At 41.2% G+C, this 23,002-nt stretch overlaps 1 protein-coding gene across 2 annotated transcripts in view; it reads left to right on the top strand.

The window, feature by feature from the left end:
• Window positions 1-3,650: 3,650 nt before the first annotated feature.
• Window positions 3,651-23,002, top strand: part of ITCH (itchy E3 ubiquitin protein ligase) — a 186,452-nt gene continuing 167,100 nt past the window's right edge. For both annotated transcript variants that reach the window (XM_030213284.1, XM_030213283.1), the window contains exon 1: window positions 3,651-3,879. The gene's annotated coding sequence lies outside the window, so the exon portion shown is untranslated. The remainder of the gene's footprint in view (window positions 3,880-23,002) is intronic.

Here is a 23,002-nt window from a genome sequence, read left to right as displayed (position 1 = left end):
CAATGCAGCATATGTAGGGTGCAAGAAAAACACACTAAAATAGATGCAAACAGTCCAAAACATGGCAGCAAGGCTGATTTTAAATAAATTGAAATACGAAAGAGCAACCCCACTGCTGGAAACACTACATTGGCTACTAGTCAAGGCAAGAATATTTTTCAAAGTGAGTACTCAAATCTTCAAGATCCTATTTGGAATGGCACCTGAATATATGCTTAACACGATTGAACTATCCTCAAGAAATGCCAGCCTAGTAAACAGAAACTACCTACTCCTACATCTGCCCAACTACAAAAACACTTTCTACACAGCAGGATTTAGCTATCAGGTTCCAATGTATTATTATGATTTATTTACCGCCTTTTTGAGGGACTTCACTCAAAATGGTCTACAGCAAGAAAAAGTCAAACATAAGCAAAAGACAATCACAGCAGTAAAAATATTCAAATAACAATACAAAGGGGTCCTTTTACTAAGCTGTGGTAAAAAGTGACCTGCACTAGTTTGGAAGTGTGAAATTAGCGAGCACTGGACCATTTTTTTACTGTGGCAGGTAAAATGGCTGTGACGAATATTAAAAGTAGTGTGCTGCTATTTACTGTCTGAGCCCTTACCGCCACCTATTTACTTGGCGGTAAGGGCTCATGAGCTACTCGTGTGGTAATCAGTCAGTGTGGGGCAATGTGGTTGTGCTGCCAATTATCACCAGGAACGTCCCTCCCCCCAACTTCATAATTACTGCCAGGTGCCCACACTACCCCGGCCGTAGTGCCAATTTAGCTGATGCTACATTAGCCCTACGGTGACTTTGTAAAGGGGCCCAAAAGTATGGGCATAGTATGCTACATTACAATGTCAGCACCATACATAATAAAGTACATAAGTACATAAGTAGTGCCATACTGGGAAAGACCAAAGGTCCATCTAGCCCAGCATCCTGTCACCGACAGTGGCCAATCCATACAGATAAGATAAAGCAATGGGAGAAAGCAAATGAAAGGACTAATTTAAAGAAAGTTGCAAATGAGGTCAAAAGGGTGCTTTAATTTTATCTTCTTGACATTCTTGAAAATGAGAAAAGGGGATAGGAAGACTTCCCTATGCCCAAAGGGTAAAGCAGCTAGGGCTCTCTGCTTGGAGAAGTGATGGGGGGGGGGGGGGGAGATATGACAGAGGTCTATAAAATGAAGGATGACAAGATAGAGGTATATAAAATAATGAGTGGAGTGGAACAGGTGGATGTGAAGTGTCTGTTCACGCTTTCCAAAAATACTAGGACTAGGGGGCATGCGATGAAACTACAGTGTAGTAAATTTAAAACAAATCGGAGAAAATATTTCTTCACCAATCTAATGCATTTTTTTGAGGGGGTAAGCAAACGTGGACAATGGGGAGCCGGTTGATATTGTATATCTGGATTTTCAGAAGGCGTTTGACAAAGTGCCGCACGAAAGACTCCTGAAGAAATTGCAGAGTCATGGAATCGGAGGTAGGGTATTATTATGGATTAAGAACTGGTTGAAAGATAGGAAGCAGAGAGTAGGATTGCGTGGCCAGTATTCTCAGTGGAGGAGGGTAGTTAGTGGGGTCCCGCAGGGGTCTGTGCTGGGTCCGTTGCTTTTTAATGTATTTATAAATGACCTAGAGATGGGAATAACTAGTGAGGTAATTAAATTCGCCGATGACACAAAATTATTCAGGGTCGTCAAGTCGCAGGAGGAATGTGAACGATTACAGGAGGACCTTGCGAGACTGGGAGAATGGGCGTGCAAGTGGCAGATGAAGTTCAATGTTGACAAGTGCAAAGTGATGCATGTGGGTAAGAGGAACCCGAATTATAGCTACGTCTTGCAAGGTTCCGCGTTAGGAGTTACGGATCAAGAAAGGGATCTGGGTGTCGTTGTCGATGATACGCTGAAACCTTCTGCTCAGTGTGCTGCTGCGGCTAGGAAAGCAAATAGAATGTTGGGTGTTATTAGGAAGGGTATGGAGTCCAGGTGTGCGGATGTTATAATGCCGTTGTATCGCTCCATGGTGCGACCGCACCTGGAGTATTGTGTTCAGTACTGGTCTCCGTATCTCAAAAAAGATATAGTAGAATTGGAAAAGGTACAGCGAAGGGCGACGAAAATGATAGTGGGGATGGGACGACTTTCCTATGAAGAGAGGCTGAGAAGGCTAGGGCTTTTCAGCTTGGAGAAGAGACGGCTGAGGGGAGATATGATAGAAGTGTATAAAATAATGAGTGGAATGGATTGGGTGGATGTGAAGCGACTGTTCACGCTATCCAAAAATAATAGGACTAGAGGGCATGAGTTGAAGCTACAGTGTGGTAAATTTAAAACGAATCGGAGAAAATTTTTCTTCACCCAACGTGTAATTAGACTCTGGAATTCGTTGCCGGAGAACGTGGTACGGGCGGTTAGCTTGACGGAGTTTAAAAAGGGGTTAGATAGATTCCTAAAGGACAAGTCCATAGACCGCTATTAAATGGACTTGGAAAAATTCCGCATTTTTAGGTATAACTTGTCTGGAATGTTTTTACGTTTGGGGAGCGTGCCAGGTGCCCTTGACCTGGATTGGCCACTGTTCGTGACAGGATGCTGGGCTAGATGGACCTTTGGTCTTTCCCAGTATGGCACTACTTATGTACTTATGCACCCAATGTGTAATTAAACTCTGGAATTTGTTGTCGGAGAACGTGGTGAAGGCGGTTAGCTTAGCAGAGTTTAAAAGGGGGTTGGATGGTTTCCTAAAGGACAAGTCCATGAACCGCTACTAAACGGACTTGGAAAAATCCCAAATCCCAGGAATAACATGTATAGAATGTTTGTACGTTTGGGAAGCTCGCCAGGTGCCCTTGGCCTGGATTGGCCGCTGTCGTGGACAGGATGCTGGGCTCGATGGACCCTTGGTCTTTTCCCAGTGTGGCATTACTTATGTACTTATGACTTAGGATAAGCGGCATCTCTCTTTTGTGGTTGTCGGAAACGCTACTGGGCTCGATGGACCTTCGGTTTGTCCTAGTATGTCTAGATTGAAAGCCCACCTCTTTAACATTACTTTTGACTCGTAACCACTTGCCTCCACCTACCCTCCTCTCCTCCTTCCCGTTCACATTAATTGATTTGATTTGCTTACTTTATTTTTTGTCTATTAGATTGTAAGCTCTTTGAGCAGGGACCGTCTTTCTTCTATGTTTGTGCAGCGCTGCGTACGCCTTGTGGCTTACAGGTGGGGGGAAGAGGGGTTGGTGGTTGGGAGGCGGGGAATACTGCTGGGCAGACTTGTACGATCTGTGCCCTGAAAAAGACAGGTACAAATTCAAGATATGAGTTTGTCTTGGGCAGACTGGATGGACCATGCAGGTCTTTTTCTGCCGTCATCTACTATGTTACTATGTATCAGTATTGTAAGGCTTATGTTTCTATTTTCCTTCTCTTTTTCTTGTTTGTATTTCTTTGGTAACAACGTTAGGCTCCCTCCTCCCTCTCAGCGAAACAACCGGAAGTGGTGGCAGCCGAGAGCCCTGTCTTCCGGTGTGAGGTCACTTCCGGGTACTGTTTCTCGGTCGGTGCCAGCGCTCTTGGGATTGGAAGGCGTTTCCGCTCTGGGCTGGCGGCGGACGTCGGGCGGCTCCTCCCCTCGCGAGCTCAGAGAGTGCGGGAGTCACTCACTCCTCCTCGTCTCAGTGAGTGACCTCTAGGAAGCGGAGAGCGGCCAAAGCCAGAGACCCCCCTCCTCCCCCCCCCCGAGGAGGGAAGAGCCCGTTGAGCTCGGTGCAAAGAGCCGGGAAGTGAAGCTGAGAGTCAGGACGGGAAGCCTGTGAACAAGACAGTCAAGGCCTCCATGGCCCCGAGCTCTTCACCCTAACATCATGTAAGTGCATTTGGATGGGTTTTCTTAATGCATTGCAGGGAAGAGGAAAAACTGGTAGAAGTCCTTTGCAAACTCTGTAACCCTTTATTTATTACATTTGTATCCCACCTCTTTGCAGGCTCAGTGTGGCTTACAATACATTATGAATTGTGGAAATACATAAGGAAATAGACATTTTAGTATTACAGAAAGGATCTTGGGTAACATGAAAGTGATAAAGCATAACAAGCAGATATTATAAGGATTTCACATTTGTTGATCTTTGTGGTATGCCTTGTTAAAGAGATGGGGCTTCAGTACTTTGCGGAAGTTAGTTAGTTAATGATCACCAGGAAGAATTTGATGGCACTTTGGATAGTTTTTAGCTTGCGGGCAGGTTAAGCTCTCTTGAGCAGGGACTGTCCTTCCCCATGTTTAAACTTGTACAGCGCTGCTAAGTAGTAGTAGCTTAAATCAATAGGTTTGTACTTCATGTTCGGCTTGCAGGAAGGAAAGTAAACTATGTAACTATATATTAATTTACATAGTATATTGTATATCATGCCATAAGAAATGGTATTAAAATTAATTATGGTTTTTATGGCGAAGGAAGTTATCTTGAATCTGTTAATATACAAGAAGAAATGATGCTGTTAATATAAGGAAGGGTGAGACGAAATGTAATGAGGGGAGGGAGGAGAAAGGGGGGGGAGAAAAATGAATAATTCACACAAACTTATGGTTGTAATGTTTTATTGAATGTTCAATAAAAAAATTGTTTTAAACTAAAATTAATTATGGTTTATCTTAAGGAATAAAAACAAAGTGGAGAAATGTATTATGTAACATCCAGTATATATATTGGATAAATTTGCTTGTGGCAGCAGTGATAGTAATGATAATCCTCTGTTGATGCAAAGGCACATAAACGGTATCTGCCAGAAATGAAGATTTTTCTGTAACTTTGTAGATACCACACCGATGTGACCTTTTATAGGTAGGTTAGTAGTACTGAAGATCTCAGCAGTTCTTTGTGCTGGTCTAATGTTGGATGGTCTCCTTTAGTAAGAAAGTGGCAGAAAACCTTGTGTACTCAAGAATTCGCAGTATTAGCAATAAAAATACATATTAATCTTCTGATAAATGGATAAAAACTTAAACATGTTCACAGAGCACACCCTGTGTGTTTATACCTGCTGAGATACTTGGTTTGATGGGTTATATTTGTATTCATGCTTGGGTTTTTTTTGTTTTGTTTTCTTATTTGTATTATGCATTGCTTGGGATGTAATGTTCTAGATTAGCACTCCATAAATATCTACAACTTAATGAAATCATTAATTTTTCATATGACTAAAATATTACAGTTTAAATCTGAAAAAAACGGCGCTCTTGCTTTTAGTTGAAAAACAGTGCAACACTTGGATCTTGCCAGATGTGTAGCCTGATACTGCACCAGAAAATCTTGCTCTTTAGTCTTCAATACACTTTGGATTTGCATATTGTCAGCGTATGCTATTGCTTATGGCATTAAATTTCAAATGTCATCTGGTCAACCCAATGCTGAAGAAAACTGCTGGCAGAGATTCAGAAGATGCTTGCCTTCTGCAGCTAACCAAAAAAAAAAAAATCAACACATAGGTTCCCTTTAGCATGAAGAAGCCCTCGAAGGGAATGGGGCCAAGACCAGTAAGCGTGCACCAGCTGATGTTTCTTGTGTAAGGCACAGCACTACCCAAGTCTCCACTGTCAGACTTTTTTTGTGCTGGGCTGACTGGGTGAAGAGGACTGGAGATAAGGGGAGAACTTGGAAACAGTTAATTGAGGGAGGAGATCCAGGCAGTAGGGCACTGTAGGATTCTTCCTCTCGCCAACCTTTTGGGGGAGACTCCAAACCTGCCATCCACACTAAGGGTGTTGATAGGACCATCCTTTGTTTTTGTTATCTCCTTCTTTCATATCTCTTCTGAAATGTATCTTTTTTTTGGTTGTGTTAACGTGGTGGCCTTTAAAGCCCTTGGATAGCAGTTCTGCTCCTTAGTAAGCACAAGGTGCTAGAGATTTTAATTTAGAGCAATAGTCAAAACAAAATGGCTTTTAAACTACTGATTGCTGGAAAAACTAATGTCAGGATATTTTGTTTTGTTCAGTTTTCTTTCTCATAAAAATGTATGTTAGTTTTATTTATTAGTTGATACTCTTTTTATTGGACTAATCCAGCACATTTCTTGATTAGCTTCATAAGCTAAAACCACCTCTCTCAACTCAAGTTAGAACAATAGCAATACTATAAATATAAGAGAATCCTGAAGAGCATTCCAGTGACAGCTTGAAGAGGAAAAGGGGGAGGAAGGGTGATGGGCAATCATAAGTCAACAGACATGTGCCAATAACGTTCTGTTGCATGTCCTTTTCATAGAAAAAAACCATTAACTTCCCCTGTTCCTTTTCCTAGTCTATCGTTGGAATGTTTTTTAGGTGTTACTTAGTTTTGTTAGTATTACTGTCTTCAGTACAATCTGTCCTAACTTGAGAAAGACGGATTTCAGCACTGGGGTTGCTACAAGATATTAACAGGATTCATATAGAAAAATATATACCTTGTCAGTTACTGTGATGGATAGAGAATTATAGTTTTGGGAAGGTTGCAAAATATATAACATTTGTTTACATAGTAACATAGTAAATGACAGCAGAAAAAGACCTGCATGGTCCATCCAGTCTGCCCAACAAGATAAACTCGTATGTGTATACCTTACCTTGATTAGTACCTGCCTTCTTCAGGGCACAGACCGTACAAGTCTGGCCAGCACTATCCCCGCCTCCCAACCACCAGCCCCGTCTCCCACCACCGGCTCTGGAACAGACCGTATAAGTCTGCCCAGCACTATCCCCGCCTCCCAACCACCAGCCCCGCCTCCCACCACCGGCTCTGGAACAGACCGTATAAGTCTGCCCTCCACTATCCTCGCCTCCCAACCACCAACCTCTCTTCCCCCACCTGCTCCGCCACCCAATTTCGGCTAAGCTTCTGAGGATCCATTCCTACTGCACAGGATTCCTTTATGCACATCCCACGCATGTTTGAATTCCGTTACTGTTTTCATCTCCACCACCTCCCGCGGGAGGGCATTCCAAGCATCCAGCACCCTCTCCTTGAAAAAATACTTAAATGTATTTTTCTATTTGTGTGTTTGGAATTTACTTTTGAAGTTGTTGTTGCTAAAAGCAGAATATAAATCTTTACTAGCAGATAATCGGAAACTATTGGTAGCGGCACCAGACCAGAACTCTTCTGCTCTATATAACAATCACTGCTGACCTCAAGCCTACATGGCTTCAGGATCACCAACTCCCCACAAGCTGTAAGAGGCATAAGTAGGGAATAACAAAAATGTTATCAGGAGCAAGGGCTGGGGTTGTTTGAAGTGTTTGTTGCAGCTGTCCTCAAAAGCCTTCCCATTTCGGGGCTTTGTACATGTGCGATCTGCTGTCATCGTACCCCTTCTTGGAGTGCTTGCACCCAGGATGGAAATTCACACAGTAGGCATGCAATTCTGTGCCTTATAAGTTTTCACACACTTCTGCATTTTTCAGCTTCTGTCCTTTAAAAACAATTCAAAATGCATTTAATGTAGGAAACGTTTTTTTTTTTTTCACTGATCTATACAACATTCTGAATATGTATATAATTTGTTCTTTCATGGTGAAAATGAAGAGAAAGTAATTATGCAGTCATGTGGAGGAATAGCCTACTGGTTAGTACAACGGTCTTGGATCCTGGTCAACTAGGTTTGATTCCCACTGCAGCTCCTTGTGACTCTGGGTAAATCACTTAACCTTCTGTTGCCCCAGATACAAAATAAGTGCCTGTATATAATTTTTTTTTTTTTTGTTACATTTGTACCCCGTGCTTTCCCACTCATGGCAGGCTCTATGCGGCTTACATGGGGCAATGGAGGGTTAAGTGACTTGCCCAGAGTCACAAGGAGCTGCCTGTGCCTGAAGTGGGAATCGAACTCAGTTCCTCAGGACCAGAGTCCACCACCCTAACCACTAGGCCACTCCTCCACTGCTTTGAATGTAACCACAGAAAAGCGGTATATAAAGTCCCATTCCTTTCCCTTTTCTTAAGTATTCACTCCCCTTGACTCAGTACTTGCTAGAAACCCCTCTTTTCAAGCAATGTCAGACACGAGTCTTTTAAGATAAATGTTTACCACCTTTGTTCAGCAGGTTGGTGCTGTTTTGTCTGTTTGTCTTGGCAGAATAGCACAAGCTCTTTCAAGTTGGCTGGGAACAATCAGTGGACTGCAGTCTTGAACAAGTCTTCCCACAGGTATTCCATTGTATTTGGGTCTGGGCCACTTGAGGATATTCCATTGTTACTTTTACTTAGTGCTTAGAATTATTGTCCTGCTGAAAGGTGACACCACTTTCCAGTTTCAGGTCCGCGATAGGCTAGAACAGACTTTCCTCCAGGATCTGTCTGTACTTTGCACCATGTAATGATGCCTCCTTCCCATTTTTTTTCTGTAGGGCTGGTGTTAGCAGTGTGTCATGCTGTGTTTTATGCCACACACACATCATTTAGCATTGAAACTGGAAAAGATCCACTTTGGTTTTAGATCACAAAACCTTCTCCCACATGGTTGTTGTTCCCCCTAAGCGTTGCAAACTTTATACAACATATTATTTAGTAGTGGCTTCCTACTGCCCCCTTTCTATATGGTACTAATCATACAAACCAGGGTATGGTATAGTGGAAATAATACAAGTGAAAGGATTGACCCAAGAGTGTGCCAAAATGAGGCGCTATATATATATTATTATTATTTATTGCATTTGTACCCCACATTATCCCACCTTTTTGCAGGCTCAATGTGGCTTACAGGATGTTAATTTGGTATGATCGTTACATAGAGTTGGATACAATTGGTAATGAATTGGAGTAAAAGAGGAGTTAGTTAGAAGGTAGTGGGTAAGGTCGTGTCGAAGTGTTTTAGAGCGTTTGGGTGATGTACAGAGTAGTATGATTCATCAGGATTGTTTTGTAAGCTATGTTGAGGGGAAATGTCTTCAAAGGTTTGTAGTTTGATTCATCAAGGATTATTTTTGTAGGCTTTGTTGAAGAGAAATGTCTTCAAAGTTTTGCGAAAGTTGGTTAAGTTGTCCGTGGTTTTCAGGGTCTTGGGTAGTGCGTTCCATAGCTGTGTGCTTTTGTACGCAAAGGTAGTAGCGTATGCCTGTTTGTATTTGGTTCCTTTACAGCTGGGGAAGTTCAAGTTGAGGAGCTTACGGGCTGATCTTCTGGATATATATGGATAGATATATAAAAGGGGAGTTCTCAGAGTGTAAACTCACCCAAACGAGACTACGCAAAGTGTTTTACGTCTCTAAGGGTGGACAAGTATCTCAATCATACAACTTCTCCTTTGTATCTTTTTATAATTTTTTATATACTTGCAAGTGCACCCCCGTGCTATAATACAAATAAAACATTCCATAAATATGCACCCTCTATAAGTGTAGACAACTGATAGATCAGTGCTGTCTCTAGTTTCCAATAACCTCATATGCACAAAAAGTTTTTTTAAGTGCTATAGTAAAGCTCACTAAATAGCTTATATATTTTTCTTATCCTCTATAATCCTACGTTGTAATGATTAATAGGATAAAAGCACTTAGCGTTCTGAGGTCAGGAGTGCCTCGGATCGAGTAGATGAAATCCCGGTCTATAGGGAAGATCTCGTGTGGCTGTGTCAATGCTGTAGGTCAATGAAGCCAGCTGCTTTCCACTCATCAGCTCAATTCTATCCATATCCACGAATGAATATCCGCTCTGGTGAAATTTTCAAGCCAGACTTATAAAGAGTCCAATTCTCATATTAATCAACTGCCCTCCAAAATAGATAAACTCGCCGTAGGTCAAGTCCTATTAACACCAGACGCGATGATAATGTGGCGTTACCGCTCTGATCAAACACAGTTTTCTAAAAATTAAATCATAGAGTCCATGTGGGTTCTATATGGGCCAGGTTATGGTGTAATCTTGATCCAAACGATGATTTTTTTTTCCTACTGCCCAACAGAACACTCTACCTGAGTGTTTTGTTGGGCAGTAGAAAGAGTTTTCATGTTGTATTGGCCAAATGTTTGTTTACTTGCTTTACTTCCCTTTATTCAGTTCAAAATATGATGACTTCCTGTTGCTTAAATAAGACTGCAATACCTTGCCCCCCAGAAGCAAAGGCCCCCCTTGCCCCAACATCAAAGGAAGGAAGGGCAAGGGGGGCCTTTGCTTCTGCATGCTGCCCTGTGGAGGCCCTGAGTTTAATTTCCAGATCAGTCCCCGGGCTGGGGGATACTATGCAGTCTGTATACACAGCACTGGGGAGGAGGAGTTAGTCATAGTGCAGTGACAACACAAGTTTCTGGGTTAGAGGCACAGAACGGTACCCTCTGTGTTCCCTGGCCAAGGACTGTCAGTTTAGTGACTAGGCTATTAGATGTGGGCAAAACCCTAGGTGGTTGTGAATGAAAGCTCATCGGTCCAACCTGAGCTAGAAGCCCAAAGGAACAGGAGGAAACGTTGCATGTTGGTTTGAACAGATGAATACCTATACAGAAAAATAGGCTTAATTTAATACAAACATTTATATTCCACTTTACTGTGAAGTTCAGTGAGAATTCCAAAAGTGCATAGCATGTACAGAATTCTTCCTTGTAGAAGACTAGCACCCCGATCTTAGCATTTCGCTGATACTGCACTGACCGATTGGTTTTGCAGGGAAATAAGGAGTGAGGATTATGCTGAGGTTCTGACGACTAAAACATTCAGCGGGGATTTGGCATACAGACAACAAAAATTTTAAGAAGGCACTTCAGGAATATTCAAGCTGCTTGCTGCTCTTGCCTGTTTCTAACACTGCCATGAAAAGAGATGTCCAAGAGAGTCAGGCTCGCTGTTTGCTTCACTTAGGAAAGCACGAGGAAGCTTTAGGAATTGTACAGAAACTGAACTAGATTTTTGGAACTACTAGTGTGTATGATATATTTACATACACTTTTGATAGTTTGTACCCCTGACGCAGCCTGAGGGCAAAACGTGGCCACGTCGGGTATTGTTCCAATAAATGCATTTGATTCCACTGCTTTGTTGTTTTTTTATCTGAAGACTATCATCCTACATTGCAGCAATTTGTTCCATTTTGCCAACATGAGAGAACAGCTCTTGAAAATAGCAGGACCTGGTGCATATATAGTGTGATGGGAATGGCAACAAGTTTCATAGCAAGTAGAATTTTCTTGGCAAACTAGTTTGACTAGTCTGCCTGAGACATTAGTCATCAATTAGTGGCTGTGTTTTTAATATAATATATTGTTGGCATTGAAGTTGGAATGTGTTTAGTAAATTAAATGCACCTTTGCATGACCTTGTGCTGCCTTTGGGCTTTTTGCCTTGTGGTAGCCCTGTTCAGTATTGATAAAACTGAGGCCAGTTGAGACAAAGAGGCATATTTTCAAAGCACTTAGCCTTCCAAAGTTTATGGAACTTTGGAAGGCTAAGTGCTTTGAAAATATGCCTCAAAGTTATCTAAAAAAAAAAATGTGAACAAGTTCTAGGCTTACCCTGTGACTCGCACCTTGTGCTGTGTGTCTTCTGATAGGCCTTGACATGCCATAGAGAGATATTCAGGCCCTGTTAAAGTGACAACTGCCTGCCACCATGGCTACCCTGATGAGATTTTGTGGAGCCACCTTTTCATACTGTTTGGGGGGGGGGGGGGGGAATGCAGGCAGTAAATAAGGGGAGAAAATGAAGAAACATGTGTTTCTTCAGCTTTTACACTGGCAATTAACTTGGCATGACTTCACTTGAAAACTGTTCCTTTTAAATGACAACATCAGAACGTATTTGCTTTTAGATCTGTTTGCCTAAAACATTTGTTATACATATAGGACTAGACTGTATATATCGCACCTAAAAAATCAGCACAAACATGAAACACACCTTAGCGTATTCTATAGATATAGAGGCAAGGCAGTTTGATCCCAAAGCGACCAGGCTTGAAGATTGTACAGGGGGAAAGCTGACACATTATATAGAAAGCAGATGTCCTTATCGTGTTGGGGGGGGGGGGGGGGGGGGGGGAGGCGGGGAGAATGACTTCACTGTAGTGTAGAGGAAAAAAAATGAAACCTGTTTTAGTTAGATTATTTTTAACTTCCTGGATGGTACTTTGATAGGTTATATTCTCTTAGGAGAGGAAGGATCAAGGGAGTTACTGGAGGGGGTGGGTGGGGCTCCTGTTGCACTCAGAGCAGAAAAGAAAAATGTGAAGTTGGAACAGAGGGAGAGAGGACTTTATTTTCCTCCCTGCCCAGGCCAGGGCTATTCAGAGAGTGCTGTGAACCAATGGTAGCCAATTTGTTTGTGTTGCCTTTCCTATCTTAAATTTTGGTGTTCTTTTCTTGTATGTGATTTTATACTTTAGATTATCAATAGAAATCAAACAAAAGAAAACATGGAAAAGAAAATAAGATGATACCTTTTTTATTGGACATAACTTAATACATTTCTTGATTAGCTTTCGAAGGTTGCCCTTCTTCGTCAGATCGGAAATAAGCAAATGTGGGTAGCAGATAGTATATATAAGAGAAACATCAAAGCATTACTTTGACAGTCTGACAGAGTGTCAGACTTTAGATTGTATACCCTTAGATCTGCTGGTTCAGTGTATGCAGTATAAAAAGTTTTAATAAACCATAAAAACACCTGCACTGAAGTACCTGAGGAGACAGCTTGCTTGGAGGTAAGCACTCAAGAGTGTTTATGAAAGACTTCAGCTGTGTTTCTCTGACTCCAGCAAGTACTCAAGTGGTCTCTAGCAGCAAAGAGGTTTGAGCAGCTCCACCTACACCTAGACTGTTTCTGGCAACACTGAGGTTTGCAATGTTTATGAGAAGCCAACAAGTACTCAGTCTGTCTCTAGCAATACAGACACCGCTTCCAATCAGATACCGCATTCAATTCAAGCTTCTCCTTCTTACCTACAAATGCATTCAGTCTGCTGCCCCTCACTACCTCTCCTCCCTCATCTCCCCCTATGTTCCCGCCCATAACATCCGTTCACAGGACAAATCCCTCCTCTCTGTACCCTTCTCCAACACCGCCAACTCCATGCTCCACTCATTCTGCTTCGCCTCACCCTATGCTTGGAACAACCTTCCTGAGCCCTTACGCCAAGCCCCCTCCCTGCCCATCTTCAAGTCTTTGCTTAAAACCCACCTCTTCAATGCTGCATTCAGCACCTAACTCTTACCATTCACTAAATCCAGACTGCCCCAACTTGACCGCCCCTATCGGATTGTCCGTTCACTTGTCTCTTAGATTGTAAGCTCCTTGAGCAGGGACCGTCCCTCTATGTTAAATTGTACAGCGCTGCGTAACTCTAGTAGCGCTTTAGAAATGTTAAGTAGTAGTAGTAAGTAGTATTTCATGAAGGAATGTGGAGACTCAGAGGTGTAGAAGGACTGTCCAAAGTTTGTGCCCACATTGGGGGGGGCACTGATGGTTGTCCAAAGACTGAGACAAGGCTTTGCAAAAATCTCAGATCACAACTGAGCTTGACAACTTTGAAAGCTTCTGAGGATATGACAGAAAATACAGCTCGGGCTTACCCAGAGAGACCATCCCTTAGAAGTCTGCATAGTCCACTGCGGTGCTTTACTACAGTTAAACAGAAACTTTTATCAGTTTTTAATAAAATTGAGTCAGGGACAGTTTTTTGACCTTCTAAAGGTTCACAGCATTTGAACACACAGTTTTCATTGACCTCATAAATCTATATATTATTTATATGCTACTTCTAACCAAGGCACTTTACAAATCAATAAACTGTTATTACTTCAATACATTCAGTGGTCATTGCATCTGCTTCAAACAGGTTAAGGGCTTATTCCACTAAATTTATAGTCTAGGAACCTATACATACCCAAATATTACAGACCTATTGAGCCATCTGCGCTGTGTTCAGTCTGTACATTTATACCATGATGTGTGTTACCTGCTTCTGATTAAACCCTACCAGTGTCCTACAGTTATACATTGTTGGAGCTTGAACCTTGTTGAAAGCATTGAAAATGTCAGTTGCCTGTTACTGCCTAGTAGGGGTTTAAATGTGGGCTGCTTTCTTGGCTTTTTCCAAGGGAATCCAAATGAAAAGATTTAGGATCGTCTACTGCAGAGTTACTCCATTCCAGTCCTTGAGGTCCACGGGCAGTCCAGGTTTTCAGGATATCCACAATGACTAATGCATGAGAGAGATTTACGTGCACTGCCTCCTTAGTATGCAAATCTCATAAAACGGAAGAGGACTGTGGGAATTTGCAGAAGTATCTTGTGAGAGGAGGAGGCGGAGCATCTAAATGGCAGATAACATTTAATGTGGACATGAGCAAAGTGACGCAGGCACAGAGAAATAATCCCATTACAGGTACAATATACTGGATCATGAGATACAAGTTACTACTCAAGAAAGATCTTGGAGTCATTGTGGATAATAACTTGCAATTATCAGCCCAGTGTGCTGCAATCAATAAAAAAGCAAATAGAATGCTAGGGATTATTCAAAAAGGAATGGAGTGCAAAAATGAGAATATCGTATCTATGTATAGGTCCCAGGTGCAACCGAATCTTGAGTATTCTATGAAGTTCCAGTCACCCTCATCTCAAAAATGATACAGTGCAACTAGGAAAGGTTCAGAGAAGGAGGGGGGGGGGGAAGAAGGGATCTCCCTTACAAACAGGGCAATAGAACACTAAGTGCCCTAGTTGCCGATGCTGTATGCGACATTCTCCTATGGCCCTTGTAGCAGATAATCCATATCTCTTGTTCTGTATGTTCTTTGCTGCCTTTAACGAGTGGTTTTAAGTATGTGCATAAGCTGTGGGGAGTGGAGGAATGGAATGCTTTTCAGTACCTAATAAAGGAGTTTGACGTTCCAAGAGAACTTTTCATAGTTAAAATAACATGATGCAACGGATCCACTCTGCTAGGTTCACCATTGCATAGTTTTAGAAAAAAAGAGCCACTAATCGGAGCATGGAGGAGTCAAGTCAACAAGATGACATTGGGTGGAGCAGTTCAGCTAATCTTTATGAAAGAAAGTGAATCTCTGCGGTACGTTAATAGGACTCATTATTGGGTTGATTTGTCACTCCTGTTCGGTTGATATTGGTTGACCTTGCAGATTCTTGATTATTATCAGTAATATTTTTTATGACCTTGTGTTTTTGATGAATGTGAAATGACATTCTGTATCTGATTGAGTTGGTTAAATAAAACATTTATTAAAAAAAAAAAAAGCTAAAATCACACCACAGTAGAATCCTGAGTTCAATAGCCGTCCAAATCATGTCCAGAGTAATCAAAGTTTAAAAATTCCCAGATCTAGATGCAATGTCACGGTTTTCGTGGCTATCCCGGAGGTTCCACCCTTGACTCCAGTGCCTGAGTCGGGCTCCATTGTAACACCTTGAGCATTGGTCAGGAAGAGGAAATCCTCACCCAGCCCCAGTTGCTTCAAGGTCCTTCTGGTTCTACTTTCTGACACAGGCATTTCTACCCCAACTGCTGCCAATACAGATACCTCTTTGGCAGGTTGAATAAGAGCAGCAATACTCATGGTTCTGGCTAAAGGCCCCAAGGGTGGAAGATACTGCCGGTGACTCACAGATGTTTAAAATTTCTCGCTGCATTCTCCTTCCATAACCTGTGGAGAATGCCCCATTTAGATTAAACGGATGTAAATTGTTCAGTGGGCCCGGTCAGTTGGGTAAATCCTATCCGCCCTCGTCTGTTTCTTTCCCATCCCGAAAGGCTCCACAGGGAGCTACGAGAAGTATCTCTCTTCACTTTGACAGCCATCTTGCTCTCACCTTCTCACCTATACATATTCAAGTTTCTTCACGCATCTTCTGGCACAGGACCCCCTCCCCCCCACTACCATTTGGGTTGCTTTCCTCTGAATAACATCTATATGCCCAGTAATTGTATAACTTCTAGAGATGGGAGTAGCTAGTGAGGTAATTTAAATTTGCTGATGACACAAAGTTATTCAAAGTCGTTAAATCGAGGGAGGATTGTGAAAAATTACAAGAGGACCTTGCGAGACTGGGAGACTGGGCGTCTAGATGGCAGATGACGTTTAATGTGAGCAAGTGCAAAGTGATGCATGTGGGAAAGAGGAACCCAAACTATAACTACGTCATGCAAGGTTCCGCGTTAGGAGTCACGGACTGAGAAAGGGATTTAGGTGTCATCATTGATGATTTGTTGAAATCTTCTGCTCAATGTGCCGCTGCGGCTAGGAAAGCAAATTATTATTAGGAAAGGGATGGAAAACAAAAATGAGGATATTATTATGCCATTGTATCGCTCCATTATTGTGTTCAATTGTGGTCGCCGCACCTCAAAAAAGGTATAGTGGAATTGGAAAAGGTGCAGAGAAGGGCGACAAAGATGATTCGGGGGATGGGACGACTTCCCTATGAGGAAAGACTGAAGAGGCTGGGGCTCTTCAGCTTGGAGAAAAGGCGGCTGAGGGGAGATATGATAGAGGTCTATAAGATGAGTGGAATGGAACGGGTTGATGTGGAGTGTCTGTTTACGCTTTCCAAAAATACTAGGGCAAGGGGGCATGCGATGAAGCTGCAGTGTAGTAAATTTAAAACGAATCGGAGGAAGTTTTTATTCATTCAATGCGTGGTTAGACTCTGGAATTCGTTCTCGGATAAGGTGGTTGGGGCGGTTGGCTTAGCAGAGTTAAAAAAAAGGTTAGACGGCTTCCTGGAGGAAAAAGACATAGAATGTTATTGAATGGACGTAGTAATAATCCACTATTTCTGGGATGGGCGGAACAAAATGCTTGTTCTTTTGGCCGCTGTCGGAGACAGGGTGCTGGGCTCAATGGACCCTTGGTCTGTCCCAGCATGGCGATGCTTATGTCTTATGTAGTCATCTAAAAATGAATGTTGCTAAGAGACAGATCCTGTTTTTAGCAAGGGACCTTAGTGATGATCTACCTGCTGTATTTGAATTTGAGATGGAATCCACTCCTGTAGTTGTGAAAATGCGATATTGGATACCACATTGTCAACGAATTCCATGCACAAGAAGTTGTAAGATATGTATTTTTTTTAATTAAAAACTGTAAGGTGGTTGAAAGGATTGTTGACGCATAAGAATTTCCGTTTGGTAGTACAAAGGGCACTTTTGCCATTCTTTGACTACTGCAATGGTTTGTTTTTTGGGTATTAGGCAGCATCAACTTAGAGTTTTGCAAGTTGCCCAGAAGACTGTGGCGAGGGTGTTAGGAGGTTGTCGTTGTTATAAGCACGTTACACATGTGCTCAAGCAGTTGCATTGATTGCCCATGTAGCATAGAATAAGATTTAAAATGTTGTGTCTGATCTTTAAGATGTTGACAAAGCGGACAGCCAACTATTTTAGCCTGTTTGCAACAGTCTTCTTGGCTGGTAATCTATAAACACAGTTTTATTGGAAGTTCCAGTGTGTCAAGGGGTTAGATTAGAAGAATTCCAACAGTCCATGTTTTATATTGCCAGGCCACAATTTTGGAATCAGCTGCCTCAAGGTGTTAGGGAGACTCAGGAGATGGGTACTTTTAAGAAATTGTTGAAGACATGCTTGTTTGGGCAGGTGCATGTGGGAGTTTAATTAGGAAGTTAAAATACTGTCTAGAAGTGGGAATAGGGGGTGGCTGGTTGTAGCTACATAGTGTATAGAGCTGTGATATGTGGACTATATGTTTTTGTTTTGTTTGTGTGCATGTGTTTACATATTAGATTTTGTGTGTGATATTTCATGATTATGTTTGCGAATGATGTACTCCACCTAGAAGATTGCTGATAGAGTGGAATATGAGTTTTTAAATAAATAAGCATAGCTTCACCATATCAAAAGATAAGAGACGTCACATGTGGAAAAGAGCTGTGAAGTTCAGTATGGACTTTTCCTTTGAGTTTGCATATTGCTCATAGTAAATGGTGGTGCTTTTTTTTTTTTTTTTTTAGCTTTTTCAAAGATAACTGAGTTGATTAACTTTTAATCTCACAGTAAGGGTAAAATAAGGTTTAGGGCAAGAGTGATACCAAAGCTTTATCTCCATGCAACTTTACTTCTTCCTCTGCGAATCTAAAGAGAGATTTTAACAATTACAGATGTGGAGTTCATTTTATTTATTTATTGCATTTGTATCCCACATTTTCCCACCTTTTTGCGGGTTCAGTGTGGCTTACAATATGATATAAATGATGGAAATACAATTTGTTACAACTTGGTTATGGATTACATTGTGTAGAGTTAAGCGAGACAGTCGAAGTAACGTTAAGGAATATAACGATGGAACATAGACGTTGAAACATTGGAAGGGGACAATGGGAGGCTTAAAGGGCAATATTAAGGCATGAAGACATATGGTATACATATTTCTCTGAGTGGAGGTATGAGTGATGTGAGATTACGGGGATGAGATTGCAGAAGTGGATGTATGATGCATTAGTGAACAGTGAGTTGCTAATATGAAAGCTTTGAGTATTTTGATTTTGTTCACATAGTTATGCACGTATTTTACTGCAGCTTTTAAGTATCCTTTATTTGAAGGTACCAAGGTCAGATCCTGATAAACACAATCTTTCCATTGTTTCCAACGCAGGAAACCCAGTAGAAATTTAAACATCAGATAGGTCCTGCTGCCTTTTTGGGCAACGCAACAATGATGCAGATGTTATGACAGCTTCAGTACTGGAGGTCATCTTGCTTGTCTAACAGTAATGTTTGTGTTCTCTTACAGTTCTATTAGGTGAATGAGCTTTCAAGCTCTCTGACTCCATTTTTTGCACCATCTATTTGAGCATTTGTCTCCCTACTAAAGACATAGGTTGATCACAACTGTTTCTAGAATTGAATCCAAGTAGAGGTGTATTTTTTTGCGCTGATTTTATTCATAACGGCTTTGATAGTTTTAACCATCTGAGACGAGAGAAGTTTGTGTTTGTTTTTTCTTTTGTTTTTTTTTGTTGGGGGGGGGGGGGGGGTTGTCTTTAAAAAATCTGGTCTCTGCAGGCAGCAGGTCTTTCTGACAATGTTCCATGGCCAGACGTCTTCAGACAAGCTGCTTTGTCTGTCTGCATTTATGGGAATGGATCATTTGGCTTCCTCTTATATTTCGGCATTAATTTTGGCAATGAGATGAGCTTAATTTGATTAAATTGGCAGACATGAGTGGAAGTTGTTTGAGATTGCTGGTGGTTCTTCTCTCCATTGCTCTTCACTAATCTTGATTCCCCCCCCCCCCCCCTCTCCTTTTATTTTTCTTTTTAGAATGCTTTTTTGTTACTTGCTGTGAACCTCTTGGTGTATATTGGTAAAGAGCAATACAGAAAATGTTGAAATAAACGAAACACAGTACTAAAGTGTCATGTGACGTGGGGTGCTTGTATGAAGTCTTTTGATGTAAGTCTGGATAGTTGTATACTTCGACTCATCAGAAGATGTTGACTGATTGAATGCTAGGGAAAGAGAGTGAAATTAGAAGGGTATTGAGTACGATCCTAACATACAAAAATATAAAGAATATATACTTGGATAAATAGGAAGGGGCATCAGAATAAGATTAAATTGAATCAGAAACAGTAGAGGCATGAAAGATATTTTTTATTTTTATAAGTATTTAGATCACACTTTGTTTTTTTGTTTTGTTTTTCAGTTATAGCTTAAGGTGAGTTACATTCAAGTATAGTAGGTATTTCTCTGTCCCCAGAGAGCTTACAATATAGGTTTGTACATGAGGCAGAGGAAGGTTCAGTGACTTGTTTGAACCCTGGTCCTTCTGGTTTACAGCTTGCCACTCCTCCACTCAGATGCAATTCTCCTATTTCTAAAAAAAAATGTAGTAAACGTACATGCACCAATAAGTGTTACACCTGGGTATGTAAATATGTCCTGCTGACATCATAGTGTTCGTTCACGTTATCTCTGTATCGACATCATACTGGCTATCCCTGAAGCAGAAAGTGAGCAGATGGTCTCACGTTGGATACCGACTCCATTCGGTGTGCCACTGTTTGTTTTCTATTTTGCTCACAGCTTTTTCAGTGGTAGCTGAAGGTGATTTACAGTCAGGTAGACTGGAGGGCTCACAGTCTAATTTTGTACCTGAGGCAATGGAGGGTTAAGTGACTTGCCCCAGATTACAAGGAGCAGCAGTGGGATTTGAACCAACAACCTGTGGATATCAGGACTGGTGCTCTAACCACTAGGCCACTCCTCCACACAGTGGTCAGACAGGATATTCAACAGCACTGCCTGGTTAGGTGTCACTGAATGTCCTGTAGAAACCCAGTCAGCTCTAGTTAACTGGATAAGAGAGGCTCTAAAGTACTGGTAAATATAAGCTACTGTGCATTAACCTATTACCAGGTAAGACTTGGTAATAGGTTAATGTATCACCATTGCTGTGGAGCAATATTTTTAATCTATTGTATGCCAGGGACTGGCTAAAATGATGCACACACACACACACACACACACACACACACACACACTCACACTCAATTGAATTCAATTTTGGCATTATCTACCGTTCCAGGTTGTCTAGATCGGGGGGGGGGGGGGGGTTAAACCAGTGGTACCTACCTCTCCCCATATCTGACTGGTTGCTTTAGGTTTATAAGGTTCTGTTCTGGCAGTTGTAATGAGTGCGCACTCAGTTTCTTCCCCCCCTCCCCCAAAGCTGGTACTTTTGCGTGAGTAGAAGATTTTGACTGCTTGATGGTAAGAAACCCATCCTTTTTTTTTTCTCCCCTCCCCCCCCAAACTTTGTTACATCAGATATTTTGGTTTGAGCTCTGTTAAACTAAAGTATATGACCCAAAAGCTCTTTGGTCAAGGCCAAGAAGTAGGGGTGGACCAAGAAATCTCGACAGCCAAGATTTTTAACTTTCAGTGGGCTTTCTATAGCGTCCGTTGCGATTACATTGTACTATAACGATATTATTTCCAAATCTGTTTCATTCAAGCACCCCATTCATTGTGATAGTTCCTAGAAGTATTTGACCCCTGAGGCAGACGGTAGAACCATCGAAACATGGTCCCGTGTCGGGTCACATTTGGTGCTAATAAAGTCACTTCAGTCAACCTTCACTGCTCAGGTTTCTTGGTCCACCCCTAATTCTTGGCCTTGACTGTTGATATACATGTAGGAGTTTCTTTACCATGATCTGTTGGTTGTTGTTCCAAAAGCTCTTGAACAAATTCGTTTTGATGAATGAAGTCAAAAAGGGTTTGATTTTGTTGTAGAGCTTTAGTTAAATATTGCCTGTCCTTCCTCATTTCATGAAGGGTTGAGAAGTCATCTTGGGACATCAGGATTACAGAGTTTTTGGCCACTAATTTGGCGATTCAATTTTTGTTGCTCTACCTTGGCAAGATCGTCAAGCAAATAGTCACCAAACTAAGATCACATGTAACTCCTATTAAGAATAGTAAATGGGATTCCTCTTTCTGTGCTGTAATTGCAGAACATTTGGCTTCTTTTTTTTTCATATTTGGTGGAATTGCCCCTTTACCAAATAATTTGCTCTAAAATGCAAGTCCCTCACAAGGATTACATTACTGAATATACTTCCAACAGTCATCTTGCTCGGGGGAAGATAATGCATTTTAAATTGCCTCCTGGTTAGATGCTCACTGGTTAAAATGAAATCCTTCTAAATCCAAAGATTTCTAGATAAGATCATTTCTTGATCCCTTCCGTTGCACCATGAATATCTGGCCAGATGTTAACGCTTATTCCCTCTAAAAATCTTGGGTGTTATTTTAGATTAATGAGTAACATTTAAATCCCATATTGCTTCAGTATCTCAGTTGTTTGGAGGTTTTACATTTAAGCTTATTGGACCTTATTTGGATAAGTTTTCTATGCATAAATTTATGTATGCTTTAGTTATGAGTATACTTGATTATGCTATCTGCCTATTCAATGGTCTACTGCACTATTCCATTAAAACCTGGCTATTAAGATCATTACTGGGGCAAAACAATATGATAAAAAAAGAAGCATATTGATTCCCATGTATGCTTTGAATGAAATAACTTTTAGTTATAGCTCATAAAGCTTTTTATTCAGGTTGTCCTCAATATTTGGCTAATTTGCTGATTCCATACAGTCCATTGCACTCGTTAAGGTCACAGAATCAGAACAGTTTAGTTATTCCAACCATCTCTAGAGCAAGATAAAATTCTACCCATGACTCTGCTTTCTACTACCTTTCCTCTGCTCCATGGACCTTCTCTTCTATTTTATCTTCAACTAGGGTTGAATTTACAGAAGTTTGACTTGGAAACATTTCTTTGCTGTGGCCTTTCCAGGTTCTTAGGTTTGATAGACTGAGGCTCATTTTCAAAGCATATAGACTTACAAAATTACATAAGTCTATGTGCTTTGAAAATGAGCACCTTTTGTGTCGACTGTAACAACCCATGCACTCCTTGGATGATCTAAGGGCTCTGTTTATTAAGGTGTGCTAGAATTTTTAGCGCACCTTAGTAAACAGGGCCCTACGGGGTTTTTTTTTTTGTTTTTTTTACTTTTTAGTATGTATTAATTTTAGTTTCATTTTTTGTTTTTATATTTTTTTATTTTAGTTATATTCTGAACCTTATTGTAAACTGTTTTGGTTGATTTGCTCAGAGAGATGGTTAAATACAATAAAACAAATGGTTGCTTTAACATCTTTTAACATTAAGCATGGTCTTAGCAAGAAATCAGAAAAATCAATGCCTGCCATCGTGGTATGATAGATGCAGAAAATTAAGAGTTACTGCAATGGAAAAACTCACGGGGAATAAATTGGCAGTTCATCTCAGCCTTTTTCAGTTTTCCAAAGGGCTGTCAGCCATCTCTGGCTTTTCTCCTATTCTGTAAAATTGTTAAAAAAAAAAAATTGTGAATCATTCCCTAAATGTTGATTGTTGCTACAGAAGAAACAGTAGCTAAGCACATTGCTGAAAAATGAAAGGGAATTATTCACTGATGCTGGGATGTAGAATTCAGC

This window comes from Microcaecilia unicolor, chromosome 8 (genome assembly GCF_901765095.1).
Source record: "Microcaecilia unicolor chromosome 8, aMicUni1.1, whole genome shotgun sequence".
Taxonomy (NCBI): Eukaryota; Metazoa; Chordata; class Amphibia; order Gymnophiona; family Siphonopidae; genus Microcaecilia; species Microcaecilia unicolor.
The sequence above is the reverse complement of the archived record's forward strand: the minus strand, read 5'-3'. Positions and strand labels throughout refer to the sequence as shown.